We start from the raw sequence: 17,224 nt of genomic DNA, 5'->3' as shown, positions 1-17,224 counted from the left end.
CGAGCCCTCACAGCTGTGTTAATGGACTTCAAACCTGACCTGCTGCACCCCTTCAGGGAACTGTCAGGCCTCTCTAGTTCAAAGAGGATAAAGGGGAATTGGGCTGTAGTTAACAGGTTCATCTGTTTTTCTGTTGCATGGAGTCTTGACTCTTTGTTTTAAAGGATGTTGGAAAAATATCAAGCAGAGGACTAATGTGAGGGCTAATATGAGGAGCAGGAAGAATGTCATACAAAGCGAAATGACCGTAGCTAAGATCTATCCATAGCAGCCGAGCAGAATAGGTGTGGTTCTGCCCTCCTGAGTCCCACAGAAATTTAAACAGTCAATTAAAATGATATGTGTAAGAAAGACCAGAAAAACTATAAGTCAGCAAGTTTTCGGGTACAACAAATTCTATTTACATGTAATCAATGTCATCCTTTCTCTTTAATTCTGTTCATTCTCTACGGCTTTTGTTTAAAGGATGTGTATTTTTAAAATGCAGCTGAATAACTTTCTGAAAGCGTAATGCTTAAATAAGTCTGGGTTTGGTCTTGATAGTTTTATGGTTATGCAGTTAAAATAATATTGATAACGAAAAATAGACGCCTTTGGTGTTGGTAGCAGTGCATGTTAAGTTGTTCGTGTTGTTCAGGAGATATGTTTGAAATTCAGAAGGTCAGACTTTGAGAAATCAGGTCTTCAGATAATCAAAATAATTATTTCCCCAAATGTTGGTATTCTGTCTTTTGAATACTTGATGTTCACGCACACAAAGATAAATGCTTCAGCTGTTGTTCTATGGAAGCCTTGTTAAATGACTGAAAACCAAAATACAAAGTCTTGTTCTCGCAATGAACAGTGCATGTAAGTAATTGGTCACTGATATAATTAAGGGCTAGTGGGCTTGATCCCTAATATATTTTTAGTACATTGGGGGATCCTGAGCAAAAGGTAAGAAAATGAGTAACTTAGTATAAGACCTATTAATATTCACAAGCCCATGTTTTCATAAGGGGCAGCCCAGGGTCTTTACACGATCACAATGTACTTTTAATGAATGTTGGTACATTTTCTATGCACCTAAACCAGTTTTGTACAGAAGTAGTTGCATATCAAAAACGTGCAAATGACTAGTGACTGGTTTGAGGCTGGTTGAAAATTTGGCGTATCTACATCCTCAGCTATCTCATAATTTCACAACTGCATTTACATTCAGTCAATGGTGTTAACACTGTAGCTTCTGTGATAGCTCCTGTAATATTTCTGAGTGCTATTATAATAACTCCTCTAGCACCTGCACCTTTTAATGATTCATAAATTCCTTGATTTCTATGAACAGCAAACTATAATAGCCCTATAATCAGGACAGCATGCTAGGGTATAGCAGAAACTTCTGCTGCCTGACTACCTCCAGCTTTCCTTCATTGCCTGACTAAATTGTTCAAAATGAGGTTTCCACTACAATTTGAAACAAGGAACTCCTGAGTTCAACACGAATACCAGTGAAGGAGACCATGCTGAAAATTAAAAAGCAAAATAGACAATAACATGTAACAGATTTCAAATAGAGTAAACGCAAGAGCATTCACTGTATAACAGGCATATTATTAGCTGCACCATAATTTCTTTTTCCTTTTTCAGTCATTTGGTCCTTTTACCTACCAATTTCCCCTGTCCACCACCTACACCTCGCATACACGGCACACACGTGTTCGGACACAACGATACTTTCCAGTAACTTTTTCTGGGATGGTTTAACAACTTAATTTGAAAACACAAAGGGACTTCTGGGAATCAGGTTGCATGATAAATACTGGTTTTCGGGCACTCCTCTTTGTTTTTCACCTACCAGCACTAAATCAGTCCCTTGAAATTGCAATAAGTGAAATATCAGAGGCATGACAAAAATGACAGATGCTATAATCAGAGGTGTCTCTGGTCTCTCTCTTCTTTTTTTCAGTGTGGGTTGTTTTTTCCCCCTAAGCTTTTAAGAAACAATCTCATTCTGAGAATTAGGCACTGGATGCAAAAGCTTTTCCAGAAACTAGTTATGTAGTTTCATTTTTTTCCATCTTGGTACTGATTAAAAGCTTCTGTTGGCAGGCCATGCCACGTCTTATGTGATCAGTCTGCTTGAAGGGTGTTCATCATAAAACTCACCATTTTTCACAATAATTTTGGTAGCTTTCTCATCTGGTTGGATAGACATGGAGAAAAGTCTCCTCACTTCTAAAGGATAGGTCTGAGATACCTTAATTTCATAAATAAGCTTGTGCTGCACTGGGTCATGATGAGATGTGCCGTGTGTAGAAACAGAGAGCTGTGGATGTGCTCCTTTCACAAGCTGTTAGGGCATTAAAAAGTAAACCTTCATTGATCCGCGTTCATTCCGTATGGAGTGGTTTTTCAGATGTGCTTAGTGCTGGCCTAATTCTGCATCTGCTGAAGTGAATGGGAACTCTACTATTAACAGCAGAATTAGGCCAACAGAGTACTTTTGAACATCACACACTTCATAGTTTTTTAGTATTTTTTTAATTGTGCGTATATAATTTTTGCTTTACTAAAGCAATTTATGGCAAACCTCTTTATCAAAGCATTAACATCCAAACAGGTATGAGCTCCATCTTCATTCTTCCACTTCAAAGTAATACTTGTAATAGCATTGAATGGCATCCTGCCTCCAAGCCAATGGCAGCTGTGTCTGGTTAGGAAGGAGTCTATAAAGTAGACAGTAGAAAAACCAAAACGGAGGTAAAGGAGAAAACACGTCATCTCACTGGTATAAGAGATTTTATATATGAAGGCTTGGAGTTAGGTAATCTAATTTTTATTTGCAGAGATTATTTTCTAGATAGGCAGTAACTATCTCTAGCTTAAGCATATAAGTTTTTTTTCACTCCATTTTTTTCTGAAGATGTTACATGCCAGCCTGCTCTGTAAAAGAGACTGTCTTCTAGGGCTGGTGAAGTTAAGAAACCATTTTCCCTTTTCTTTTGTTCATGATGTGTTTCCGTTTTAGCTATCAGTTTCCCATTTCTGTAGCAATCGCTACACCATTCCACTGCTTGTAACTAATATGTTGATAATCATGTAATATACCTTCCTTTTAAAACCAGCTACTATGCTGGAAAATTGGAAGTCAAAAAATGAACCTAGTTTAAAGAGTATTCTGTTGCAACTGGTTTGTGATTTGTATAAATCAACATGAATTATTTAAAAGAAAAATCTAATCCATTCTCTGATCTGATACTGGAATGTTCAAGTATATCCAAGAATCGTAGCTAAAGTGATGAAGCTGGCGCTTGTACCAATGGTGTCCTCGGTTGTGCTGGATTAGGACTGGTTATTCAATATTGTTGTGCTTTAAAATCGGGTGAAGTTTGAAGAGAACTAGCAGATGATATGCTGCTATCTAGGGTAATCAAGATTTTAAAAGCATGGAGAGGAATTTTAGAAGCATCTGCCAAAGTTGAGTAAAGTTGAGTTTCCCTTTCTTAATTCTTCTGATGTTCCGAGGGCTTCTCACCTCTTTCTCTTGTGAAAACCAGAAATTTAAAATTAATGGAGTACATCAATGTGAGAGACTTGAACTTTATGCCTTTCAAGGACAGAGCCCTTTTGCTTGTTATTTGCTGCTAGTTTTATTAGCATAAATTTGTCCACGCTGAATTAATTTGTCTTCACTTCTACTCTGTCAGGTTTTTAGTCTGTCTGAGCAAACTTCAGTAATTCTGAATTTTATCCTGTGTCTTTTCATTGACTAGCCTATCAGTTTTTCAAACATAGCATGTCTTCCTACTGATTGTTCCCACACTTCCTGACCTTCTAGATCAGTCTTCTATGTGTTAATCTATCAGAAGCTCTTTAGAAGAGTGTGGAATATATGCTTGTACCATCCATTATGATCAATAATTTGTAATTCTTACTAAAAAAGAGCTGAGGGCATTTTTAGGCACGATATCCTTTTGGTGAGCCATGCTAGCAATCTCTCTTGCAGCTATACAAATTCTTAACGTATTGTCTCCTGAAATAATAATGTTTCAAGAGTATGACATAGATGTGAAGTCAGGGTTTGTATTTTTTTAGATAGTTGTTATTGCTAACCTCTCTTCAGTCCAGCCCATATTTCCAAATAGGTTTTAAATATATCTGCTAATGATTCCTCTATCTCTTCTGACATATCCTTCTGAGCTCTGAATTAATTCTGTCTGTTCCTGGAGTTATGTCAACCTTCAGACTTTCTAATTTCTTGATGAGCTGTTCTGGCGCGTTACTGATTTTCTTTGGTGTTTATTCTTCCTCCCCCAGGAAATTTATGTCTGATCCTGTCATCAGTGCCAACCTTGTTTTATGGACAATAAAATTGAGAGTTCATTTTTAAGCAGTCTCTCCTTCCTGTTAGTAAACTGCCATTTGCCATTTCATAGGTGTGCTTCGGTTTCTCTCAGTGACCTTACACTCTTTACGTGCTTGAAAAGAAAAAAAGCTTTATTTACAATTTCCTCACCTTATGCGAACTTTTCCTTTCATTTTCCCCCTTTGCTTTCCTTATCAGTATGTTAGTCTTTTAACTTCATGCTATAATCTTTTCAGTTGTCTTCCCTCTCTATGTTTTTATACCTTAAGTGTGCCTTTTTCTTAAATTTTCTTGCATTTTCCTCTTCATCCACAATATATATATTTTTAACACACAATTTTCAGATGCTAGGCAGCGCATATAACCTTCGGGCACGTAATAATTGTCTTTCAGTACTTTCCATTTCCTTCTCTGTCCTTTTCCTCCAGTGCTGTTTTCCATTCCGTCTCACCCACTGTTTCAGTAATTCTCTTTGCTGAATTCTGAGGTTTCATTTTTTGTGTGGATGTATTTTTGTCGCACTGTCATCTTAATTAAAACTGCAACTAGATTGTAACCACTGCTGAATTGATTCCAATTATGTCCTTTTCTGCTCAAATCCTAGGTGAAGCAATAATTCCTGCTCTCGTTCTTTTATATATTGTTTAAAGAAACAATCCTGTATATGAACCGTGTTTAAAAGCAGTTTTAACAGCTGTTTGATGGGCAAAATATCAACCTGTGGTCCTGTATTCGTGCAGGGAGAGGGCACAACACAGAAGCAGAGGTGCAGCTACCCAAGGCAAGCCAGCCCAGGTGTTTCAGCCTGCACCGCCGGCGTTGCTCCCAAGGAGAGAGGATTTTCCTCCCCGCCTTGCCCTGGTGATGCTGTGCCGCAGGCTGGGAGCTTGCGGTGGCTTTGGGATGGTGGCTCTCTGGCGATGCAAAGCAGCCCTGGTCTTCAAAGGGGACGCGCTCTGCGAGAAAGCAGTGACAGAGGCAAATGAATGTCAGTGTGTCCCTTGGACGGTGTAGGGCATCCTTACAGTACCAATGACTGCTTTTAGCTATCTCAGCTACGAAACAGTGCTTTGTAGAGTAGTTCATAGAAAGCTGAAGTTATATTTTAACAATAGGTCTCCAGCATTGCTGACAGAAAAAGTAATTTATTTTGCAGTCTCTTCACATATAATAACACAATCACATATAGTAGATTCTGTCCTTCTGCACTTTGCTATACAGTGTTAATGACTGGCACTTAAATACTTTACAAATTGAATTGCACTTGTATGAGAAACTGGATTGATAAAATAAATTACTGTATCTTATAGGTTAAGGTTTTGGTTCTGCAATTGTAGCTGTTACAAATTACCTAAACCCCTTTTTATATTGCATTTCACATGGCTATATTTTACAACTACTCTAATAAAAAATTCTATACAAAAATTGTTTGATATTAATAGTAATCATTAACAACTTGATAGATTCTTGTTAAGTATATTTGCAATACATTTAATCTTATTAAACTCAGCTCTGAGTTGTTTCTTCCAAATATTATAGGTCTTTATGAAGCTAGCAGTATAAAGAAGAGATTTCAACCATTTTCAGCCAAGAATTAGGTTTAGCTTAATGGATCAATTCTTTTCTTATTAAACTGAGTCTGACCAATGCCAAGTAATACATTCAGCATTGATCTTTGTCTCACCCTGCTGTAGCTTGCGTTCTCTTTATGTACATGAAAAATAAGGTGCCAAGAATGAAAACAATGCCTGTATAATACAAATATAGAATTTTTCAGACTTCCATTCTGCTTATCCTTTCAGTTTGTTATTAATGTCGTGTTCGATGCTTTTCTGAAATGTATTTTTTAAAAGAACTTTTCTTTCCGTAAAGGATATTTCTCCTTTTCTGTAATTAACAAAAAGCAAAATGAATAATAATAGAAGAGATCCATATACCACTGACAATCCTGAAAGTCCTGATAGGGATATCTCATTCGGTTTTAGAAGGCCTGTGTTTATCTGGTCTATTTTTATATGTATGAGGTTTGCACAGCAAGTTTAATCTCTAAATGAAGGGGACCTTCTTAACAAGTAATATGAAGCAGTGGTCTGTCTTTATAAAAATCATTTGATTTAACCTGAAAAATGAAGATTATATGAAACTGGAGACGTGATAGTCCAGATGATGATAGAAGTTGAGATGATCTCAGCCTTTCTGCTAAACTCATTTTTGTGCACTTTAAAGTTCAGAGATGAATACTTTGTGAAGCCTGAAATTCAGGTAAAGTGCGGATTGGAATTCCATGAGAACAGTGCCTTTTTTTAATAGATGCCGAAATGTCTCATTTGCTATACTAAGATCTCATTCAGGGTCAGTTTGTACTTACAGACACACCTCAGGTTTTGTTTATACCGCAGACCTTTGCCAGCATTCTAAGCGTGCCCAGTGGCTAGATTTTAAGTGAAAATGTGGGCATATTGTGTAAGTAATGTCAGGTAAAAGTTAACTATCTTATTTTTCTGTATTCAGAATTGCTGTTACAGGTTTGTGAATGCAAATAATATGACAGAACTATATGCTCAGAATTCCAGATCAGTATTCGCAGGTTTCTTCTTGTACTCGTATGTTTTAAATGCTCTTCACATTTCACATTTTGAAAATGTGACATGTTTTCAAAATAGTCTAGGTATTCAAAAGTGCTTATTGGACATGTCCTGTACAAACTACTGATTATATAAAGAAAGACATTACTGGGGGGTAAAGATGCTAGGTGCTTTCTTCATTTGTATTTACTTGTATATACTTGTTCTTTGAAGGAATGATTCCGAATACGTTTTTGTACAGCTGATCTACATTGGTTGCTTCTTTTATATCACAGAATATGTTATCAGATATGGAATCTAGAACCTTCTGTGACAAAATTACAGGCTTCTACCTTGGGAATTAAATATGTACTGCTTTGCGAGCTTGCTACTAGAAAGCAAAATAAACACAACACTTACATAAATCCAAAATTCCATCCTGTAGAGGGCAATGGTACACATAAAGGATATGTAGTGTGTTACACCAAACACAACAGGCAACAGAGACCCGTAAATCCTTCCAAAGTCTGTAATAAAATCTAGTCCTAAATATGAACTTGTGTGCTTGCTGTTATACACTGTCCTGTGTGTTCATTTAAAAGTTGGTTGGGATTTTTTGTTATATCTCAGTATTTCTGGAGTAAATAAATTACAGAAAGGAGCTACGACTGGAATCTTGAAAGGAGATTAAAGAGTATCCGTGCACAAATTCCGGTGAAATTTAATGGATTTGTTTAAAAATTCCAGTGTTTAAATATTTGAAAGAGTATCAGGTATGTCAGTAGAGAGGACTTAAATGGAAATGAACAGGATGGTATGTTTGAAGTTAATGACTTTTGTGGCTTAGAATGGCCACAGAACTCTTTCACTATGTATTTATAGAAGTCAGACATATAGCAGGTTAAAATGAGAGTAAGGGATGGGTTCAGAGTTTTATTATTTTCCTTCATGTCCAAGCTTTACAGTAGTTCTACGTCAATAAACTTTTGTGTCTTTTTCTCACTAGTGGTTATTAGCTGTTGGTCTCTGGTTTTAGGCGTGGATACAGTCCAGAGACAGCATTATCATCTATGGTAGCTGATCTCAAGATCAATACTGGTGACGTAGCCATAAAGGTTTTGTTGATTTGCTTGAGAAAGCTCGCAAGGATGGATAGGAAGGTCCTTCAGTGGGTCAGCTTCTTTCTCTCTGGGTAATAAGTATTTCTCTCTCTTCCTATGAGGGTGAAGTGAGGCAGTCTGGCATTGTGACAAATACATAGCTGCCACTCAGATTTGTATATTCCCATTCACCCCAAGTCTCTCCAGTTGCTCAGGCTTGGCAGATACAGGGATGTGAGTGAGAGTGAGTTACTTAAGGTTTTATCCCAGCTATAATACAATCTATTCTTGTAAGCCACTCTCTTTCATATATCAAAACGACAGCTTTGCCTTTCGTTGCAGGTAAACGTTTGCTTGATTTTTGCCAGTGGAGTTGACTTTTTCAGCTGTTTTGCATGAGCTGCTGTTGGCATAGGTGGGCTTCCAAAAGATAGCTGTTCCAAGTTCTGGTGGGCATTTGTTTTCCTGAGACTTTACAGATGTCTGCAAAAGTAGCTTAATTTCAGAAAGGCTGCACACCTTGGGGTTTCCCACTGACTTTGCATTTTTCATTTATTTCAGCTTCTCTTTGTTTCAACTTTCTTCATTCCAATTTAAAATGAGTCCCTGCCCATTGCTGTTCCCAGCAATATTTATTTAGCCCAGAGACAGAGACCTGCTGTCTCTCTCTGATATAGACCTTGTTACGAGGGTCCATGTTACTGCACTCCAGAGGCAGGCTGGCTGTGTCACCCCTCATTTTGTCGTCGTGTGGCATATTTGTAGAATATTTTGAAAAGGTAAATATACAGCAATTGGAGAAAAAGGACAATTTCATCATGTTCACTGGGCACAATGTAAGTAGATGGTCTAAGTAGAAGATGACATCTTTTTCCTTCTGGGATTACGTATATATCCATACGCTCTATTTAGCTACTTAGCCTTGACCTGGTTTGTAGAAAATTAACGTGTGATTTTGACTGTCAAATAGAGGCCGGGAATTTGACGTATGTGCATTGTAAACATAATTCTACTGCTTTAGCCAGAGAGTGCTCCAATTTTTTTGTACTGTTCCCCTTCAACTGTCTGATCTACCTGAAACAACTAACTCTACTGGTAGAAAAAGACGTTGTTTCAGAACATGAAGCTTGGGAATCTTCAAATTAATAAAAGAGAGGAAGGAAAGGGACAAGGTTAAATATGCTACTCGGGAGACCTCAGCAATGGGTGCAGAAGATCCAAACCTGGCTGCCTCTCCGTTGATTATGTATGTGCTGTCTCCAGGATAGAAACTTCAAAGGTCTCCTGGAAGCCAAAAGCAAACTGCAGCAACTGTGTTTTGCCGTCTCCACCGTTAGCTCTGGAGTACACACATATGTAGCTCAGAAGTAGGAACAGATGATAAACTATTGTTTTGAATAATTAAATCTTGAGGGTGTCTCTACTGCTATTCTCTTTAACCTCATTTGTTTACATTAGAGAATTTTCTTAAAGTTTTATGTACATGTGTGTCTGTAGAACAGCATTATTTTGTTCTGCAGTATGGAAACTTGTAGGCATGGCGATAGGAATCGGATGCAAAAATCTGGGACTGCATGGGATTTGAATGGCTCTGCTTTTAAAACAGAGTTGCTGTCTGCCTTCTAACAAATGTCTGAATTGATAGGGGGATCACAAACCTACAAAGCTGTTGAAAGAAGATACATTTCAAGTGCATAGCTATAGTGCATTGAGAACAGGTAAAATCTAACCAAGAAACCACATATTCCTATGCAGTTAAAAATCTTCTGTTTTCTGCAATGCAGAACTTCAATATTTTTGCATTTTGCCTTATGTAAGGCATACACTTTTAAATACCATCTAGTCTGTCAAGCTCATAGTACATATGGCTTAAAACTGAAGATCATATTTAGATACAGATTTTTTAATGCAAATGAAGGAGCTGCTAGAAATCAATGATGTATTTGTGTGTAAACAGAACACGTGCATTGCCTAGACTTCTAACCTGATAAATGGCAGACCCATAATAACCTTTTTTTGACTATGTACTTCATTTCTTAACCAAGCATTTCACTTGCTGTGATAACAATGTATTTCTAAAATTTTTCCTGTTTGTATACACGGCTACTAGGACAACATACAGGATTAAATCAGCAAATGCCTAATCGGCGTGCCAGTACTGTAGGGCTGTTGGCTACAGAGAATTTTTAATCATAACAATGAAAGGAGCCTTTTCTGCTTTTTAGTGTGCTGTTAATCCTACCAGAAATATGTGTGCCCCAAATACTTTTACTTCTTGCATGTTTTTGTAGATGTATGTGCCTCCATACACATACATATGTACCCAGTCACCAGCTGCCCTGCCATTCTGACCTGTAGTCATATCGTAATTCCTGTAAGGAAAACACGTCTCCCAGGTTGCTTATGGACTCTCAACCAACTTCAAATAGAGCAGCTGACACACTCAAAACCAAGCTATAGCGTGAATATCTGGGGAATATTGCAACGTCTTCTGTAATGAGCCTGGGAGAAAGCCCAGTGGCTTTTGAAAGCATTACTTTTGAGGCCGCATCAGCAAATTAACCTGCCCATTATGGAGAGGTATACTGTACCGCTCCTTAAAGAAAAGACAAAAAAAATAGCTGGTTGCCAAATTTTTCTAGTATGTATATCCTGTTCACACTGCAATTCAAGGGAGTTCCATCTGAGAGAATTTAGGCCAGCCAAAATTTAAAATCCCAGCAGATTTTAAGGTTGGATTTTTTAATATAAATGTTTCAATGAAATTTCCACATTCAATATTTAAAAAGAAAATTTGCAGTAACTTTTTCTCAAATTTTATTCTTAATTTTGAAAGTATCATGAAAAATTCTTATCCCTATATTAATATCTTGCTGTAGCTGTTTTCTGGTTTTTGTTTTCCTAGCAGCTCTATCACTAAGTTCAGAACAATTCCACCTTTACACAAATAGTCCCAAACAGACCAAGAAAATAAAAATGTGGCTATTCACGCAGTTCCACTCCAGGCAGCAGACTTTTGGAGGGGGTCAGGATTATTTCTGTGTATTCAGGCAGTAGCTTGCTCCGTATCCACATGGTGTTGGGAAGCAAGGAAGAGCCTGCGTTCCTGAGAGCAGGCGGCGGTTCCAAGGAGATGTCTGCCTGCTCTCCTGCCTTGAAAAGAAGGAGGCAGGACTGTGTTTGCAGCTCCGGAGGATGAGAAGGGCAGGGGCTCTTTCAGCCCCCGTGCCTACTGGGCTGTTATAATCTGGCCCTTTATCCCAAACTGCTTCTTTACAAAAAGAACCTTAGCTTTAAAAGTGAGTTTAAAATAAGGTTATGCTTCAGATGATCATACCTGATGTCATCTGATCTTGTAAGAATTAGATAAATGTATGCTTACTAAATGTTAAAAGACGATCAGCCATAGATTTTACTCAAAATTAGTCAATAATGGGAACAATGAGAGTAACGAACAATGCAGCTTGTTGTGTAGTTCTTCTCTTTGTCTGGGTTTTACACAGCCTGTCAACTGACTTGGAGGCTATACCTTGACCTGTCTAAAATATAATTAATTTTTCAAATATCATAGGTCCGGTCAAGCCCATCCTGAGCTCTGATTGGTAGAAAATCAATTATTAACCACAAGGGGACAGCTTCTCTTCCAACTCTGCTACTTAAGTACATAGGAAAAAGGAACAAAAGGAGGAGGATAATTGTTACCTTGAATTGATAGCGTAACTGATTGTGATCAGTTCTGAGGTGCTTACCGCTTACGTGAATGCCCTTTGGGGTGACTTCCTTATCTCCACATATACACTAGAATACTGCAAAAGATTATGTCTGAAATTGCTGTAAGGATCAAGTATATATATGTGAGAAGCTCAATGTGTTAAGAAATAGATGTAAATAGTTCCTAAATAGAAAGGAAGGCACGAGATACTACAAAAATAATAATTGCAGAGCTATATATATGGCTACATGGCTGGGCCCAAAGAGTTATGGTGAATGGAGTTCAATCCAGCTGGCGGCCAGTCAAAAGTCGTGTTCCCCAGCGCTCAGTATTGGGGCCGGTTCTGTTAAGTACCTTTATCAGTGATCTGGAGGGGTGGATCGAGTGCACCCTCAGTCACTTTGCAGATGACACCAAGTTGGGTGGGAGTGTTGGTCTGCTTGAGGGTAGGAAGGCTTTGCAGAGGGATCTGGACAGGCTGGATCGACGGGCCGAGGCCAGCTTCCCCCCATTGCCTGGCTGAGGTGCCTCCAGCCCTTGCTGGAGCAACCAGCTCTCGGAGATTAAGAGAGAGCTCGCTCCTTTGGTCTGTTCAGCCCTTGCTTCTCTCCTGAGAAAGCCATTAAAAGTGTTGTCAGGTGTGTTGATGATGATAAATAATAATGGCAAACATACATTAGGAATCGGACCTGGAACTACCAAATTCAGTTTGTATAGACTAACAAATGGCCATTAGACAGTAATGACCTATGTTTGATCCCACAAAACCACTTCCATTTTCAAATGCCAAGGATAATAAATAAGACTGTGGAAGGCTTCTGAAAGTCAATAAGCTTGGGCTTCATCCCGTCAATAAGGAAGAAAATGTTTAGCCTTCACAAAAAATACCATGCTGTCTGTGTTAGACTGCTAGTTCAAGTGTCTTTTCTGATACCTGCTACATGAGAAGACATCTAGTCTCTCAGGTACCTGGACTTCATAAATCCAGAATATCTGCCTGTAAGCATGCAGATGCTGGTGCGGGTGATGAAGAACTGGCGCGTGCCTCCCTCACGAGGGAACACCAAGGCACTCAGGGCCGGCTTTTCAAAGTAGGCTCATTTGAGTTTCTCTTAGTGCACGCTAAGCACTTCAGCATGCAGATTGGGACTTACTGGTGAATGTGAGCATCGGGTACTACGTTTTTCAGAGACAAAAGAGAGAATTTGCACATGATTTCTGCTTCATTTTCTTGGTCAAACAAGTTTTGTTAGTAACTTCATTTGTGCACAGAAGATACAGTTTGCAAAAACTGCACATACAAGTGAATGCATAGGAATGCAAAGAGATCCTGCCTATAACACGGAACCTACTGTACCAAACAGGGTGCTCACGTCACGTTTGTGGCTCAACAACGTGTCAGCCATTTAAAGCCTAACAGAAGTAGTCCAACGCGAGGATATAAGCGGGCAGAGCTTGGCCCGCAGGGTGGCTAGAGTGAACGGTCGTCACTTCTCAGACCCAAGTGTGCTTCAGTAAAATGGTGTGTTACCTGTCTCTTGGGAAAGGAGCTGATGTGCATAGTTGGAAAATGTTTTAACATACATGGTTTGCTAATACATTTGTTACTCAATTGCCTTGACAGACACAGCAATTTTGAGGTAACATTTCTGACATTTTAGGTAATTAGAAAGGTACGGGCATGCTTTCTGTTGGAAGCTGTTGTGTAAAGGTGTGTACACACAAAATCTCTGAGTGCCAGAAACTTTCAGAAAAGGTTAAAACTCACATCTATGATGTACGTGATGGCATTGTGTGTTCCAGCACTGCCCACCCAGATCTAGTGCTAAAGTTTATGAATCCACAGCCCAGCAGCTGATGGGGCAAATCAGGGTACTGTAGACACGAGCGGGGGCATGTAGGTGACCAGGTTGGACTACTGGGCACCTGGCCTTGTTGGAGCGCAGACAGGCTGTCTCTTACCCTGGATCGCTTGCTGCTTGGACACACTTAGAGCAATTCTGAAATGGAATAATTCACAATTTTTATTGCATAGTAAGTTGGTGAGTTGCTTTTCAATTTCAGTTTGGATCAAAAATTGTTTTGGCAATGGAAGGGTTGCTCTTGGATGGCATAGTTACGCAGACCTGAGGAACTGGAAATGTTTGTTTGCTAAAGTTTAATATTTGTGTTTAGGATTTCTCTTCCTACCGCCTTCACTTTTGCTAAAATCTCTCAGGAGCAGGAATACACTGAGTTTGGGAGGCTGAACCCTGACATGGGGCTTTTCTAGGCTGTGCTTGGTCTCTGTTCCAGGCTTTCTGGGGGACAGTGAAGCCACACCATCTCCCTGTACCCTCACTCCCCTGTGTACCATCTCTTATTTTGATCTTAAACTCATGATGGATTGCCTTTTGCTGTACACGTCAGGTACCTTGTGCAGTGAAGTCCCCCTCTCGCTCAGGGTTCCTAGGCATTGTGGAAGTATATTCTAGCTGTATGAAATTTGGGGAGGCTTCATATAAGACATACAGAAGTGTTCAAGGGTGTTACCACACAGGGCCATGTGATACGACTTTTTCCTTATTCTAATATTTCAATACAAGGAAACGTGTACAAAATAGCACAAGCAGAGAAAACAGAATATAGTTTTTACAAGCACCAAGATAAGGCACTAGCTATGCTAGATCCCCCCGCCCCGATCCATGCGAGAATTATGCTGCAAACAAAATGTGAGATATTACATCTACAGGCACATGCGTATGCCAGAAATCCCGTCTAACTCTGAGTGACTTTAAAAGCAGCATATTGATCATGGTTATTAGACAACGCGTCCATGTACATGATCTTGCCCATGCTTTTCTTACTTCCCCATTGTCTCATATGACATCATTAACCTTTCTGAACATATTTAGATGAGTGTGTGTATATATATACTCAGTGTCTCATATTTGAAAGAGGGCTTTTTTTGAGTGACTTCTGGTGCTGAAAGAGTGACTTGCTGCATACTGTATTTTAAACCCAGCAGCAAAATGGGTATTATATTGCTAAGGCTAGGCACACTGCACGTAGAATAGGATATAATAGCACACACTTTTTTAGCAGAGATACCATTGTACAGCTATAACCCTTCTGTGGAATGGGCCTGTCGTCTGCATTCCTGATGGTCAGTGGTGCTGGTGAGGATGTCAATTAATATAACACGCATCCGTATATAAATTTGTAACAACTCAGTTAAGTCAATGCATGTTTTCTTTGTGCAGATAGGTTTCTCATGAAGCTAAATCAAAATAAAGCTAGTTTAAGCAAAATACCCATGCCTGCTCTGGTACCGAATTATGTTAGTTTAAAATTATACCTTTAGGTGAACAAACATGCCTTTGTATTTAGAGGAACTTTTGAAAACGCAGAAAATGGAGCTACTTAAAAACCTAGGTCTTGAACTGGTCCCTGTATTGCCTTTCGACACAGAAGTAGTGTTGGTCTTCCAAATGGATTATTTTAAATATTTTTTGTGTCTCTTTTCAGCTTTTTATATTACCAGTTGTTACAGAGGGGAATTTAAATAAGCAAAATAATAAAATGTGCTTTAATACAGCACATTTTAGTCTTTTTCCTATTTACCCTTTCTAAAAACCAAAAGATGAATGAACAATTTGTTAATCCAAAAAACTGCTTATAACACGAACATTTAAACAACTATATAACTGCAAATATATATTAAAATAAGTTCAACAATTTAAAAACAATTACAAATCACTTACGATAGTCATCTTATGTATACTTAAAGGCATATACAGATTGTATATTTTTCAAATGGATGGAAAAACTCCACTCGGAGTCTGAGAAGCAAATGACTGATTGCTTTTCTGTTATTAAACTGGGGGACTGCAAACATTAAAAAAATCACTAGACCTTGAATTATATCAAAATATAATTGGAATAAAATAATTCAGAAGATAATTCAGTCTTGCTACTAATGTCGTTTACACAGATAGCAATGCTAATATTTTTTCCTTTGTTGTAGACTTAGCCAGTTTAACTCTGTGGGTGCCAACCTGACCCTCCGCACCACGGACAGTTTCTATTTAAAGGTCAGCTTTTTGTTTTAATTTTTTCCCCATAACGCATACTGTGTTCTTGTAAGTTTCTGCTGTTACATTCAGAAGAATAATGCCCAGCCTGCAACACTCAGAAAGAGATTTTCTAAGATTCTTAGGAATTTAAAGGTCTAAATGAACACACAGTAGGAGTTCCCAAAGCACCTATGAAACTGTAGTTGCTAAAATGCATTTGAAAGCTTTGTCTTCATTCATTGGAGTAATTCTGAATAATTTCTTTAGCATCATGGAGGTGTTTTATTGAGAAATTCTGAAGCAAATAAGGATGACAGCCGGCCAGATAATGTGTTGCTTCGGGTATACGCTTTACCTTTTGAGCACTCTTGGTTTCTGTATCCCACTTTCTATATCTGTAACAGCTTTGCCGTGATCAAATCTGTCTAAAATCTGGTCTGATAACAGCAAAAAAATGAAGTAAGCATAGAAAGCAAAAATAACCACCGTCCTTTTCAAATTTGACTAATCATTCAATCTCCAATCTGATTTGCTCTGGAATTTGGAAGGCTACCCTTTGAAATTCACTTCCCTTCAAGGAGCTCCAAGTCAGGAACATAAAACTTGGATTCCGAAAATGACCAGTTGCTTTTGAAAACTGTGTCTAACATTTAAAGAGTTTTCAGTCAGCAAATGTTCGTGCCCGAAGTATGAACAGATGAAAGGAAGTTGTTGTAAGACTGAAATATTTACTCACTCTGGTCCTCATCTAGGTGACCCCAGGATCAATGAAAGCATATTGATGTTGGAGGAGGCCAAGGTTCCAAACCAACACGTATATGCTATATGCCAGCACACATAGAATCATAGAATTGTCAGGGTTGGAAGGGACCTTAAAGATCATCCAGTTCCAACCCCCCTGCCATGGGCAGGGACACCTCGCACTAGACCAGGTTGCTCAGAGCCCCGTCCAGCCTGGCCTTAAAAGCTTCCAGGGATGGGGCTTCCACCACCTCTCTGGGCAACCTGTGCCAGTGTCTCACCACCCTCATGGTGAAGAAGTTCTTCCTAACGTCCAGTCTGAATCGACCCATCTCTAGTTTTGATCCATTCCCTCTAGTCCTACCATTACCCGACATCCTAAAAAGTTCCTCCCCAGCTTTCTTGTAGGCCCCCTTAAGATACTGGTAGGCCACTATAAGGTCTCCTCGGAGCCTTCTTTTCTCCAGACTGAACAACCCCCAGGGTATGGATATAGATCCACACCCTGCAAATACTATGTTATTCCTCTCAGATAAAAAGAATATTGTAGGTTAGGAAAGGAAGCAGTGAATGTGACAAGATTTCTTCTTTTGTTACTGGTTGTAGACAGTATTTGAAAGGCATGATATTGTCACAATGAAACTCAGAATATTAAGAACCAAAAGAAACATTGTGGTTTCACCTTTTTTTCGCTTTATGCAAAATTC

The sequence above is a fragment of the Larus michahellis genome, chromosome 3 (genome assembly GCF_964199755.1).
Source record: "Larus michahellis chromosome 3, bLarMic1.1, whole genome shotgun sequence".
NCBI classification, from domain to species: domain Eukaryota; kingdom Metazoa; phylum Chordata; class Aves; order Charadriiformes; family Laridae; genus Larus; species Larus michahellis.
This window is presented reverse-complemented; position numbering follows the sequence as displayed.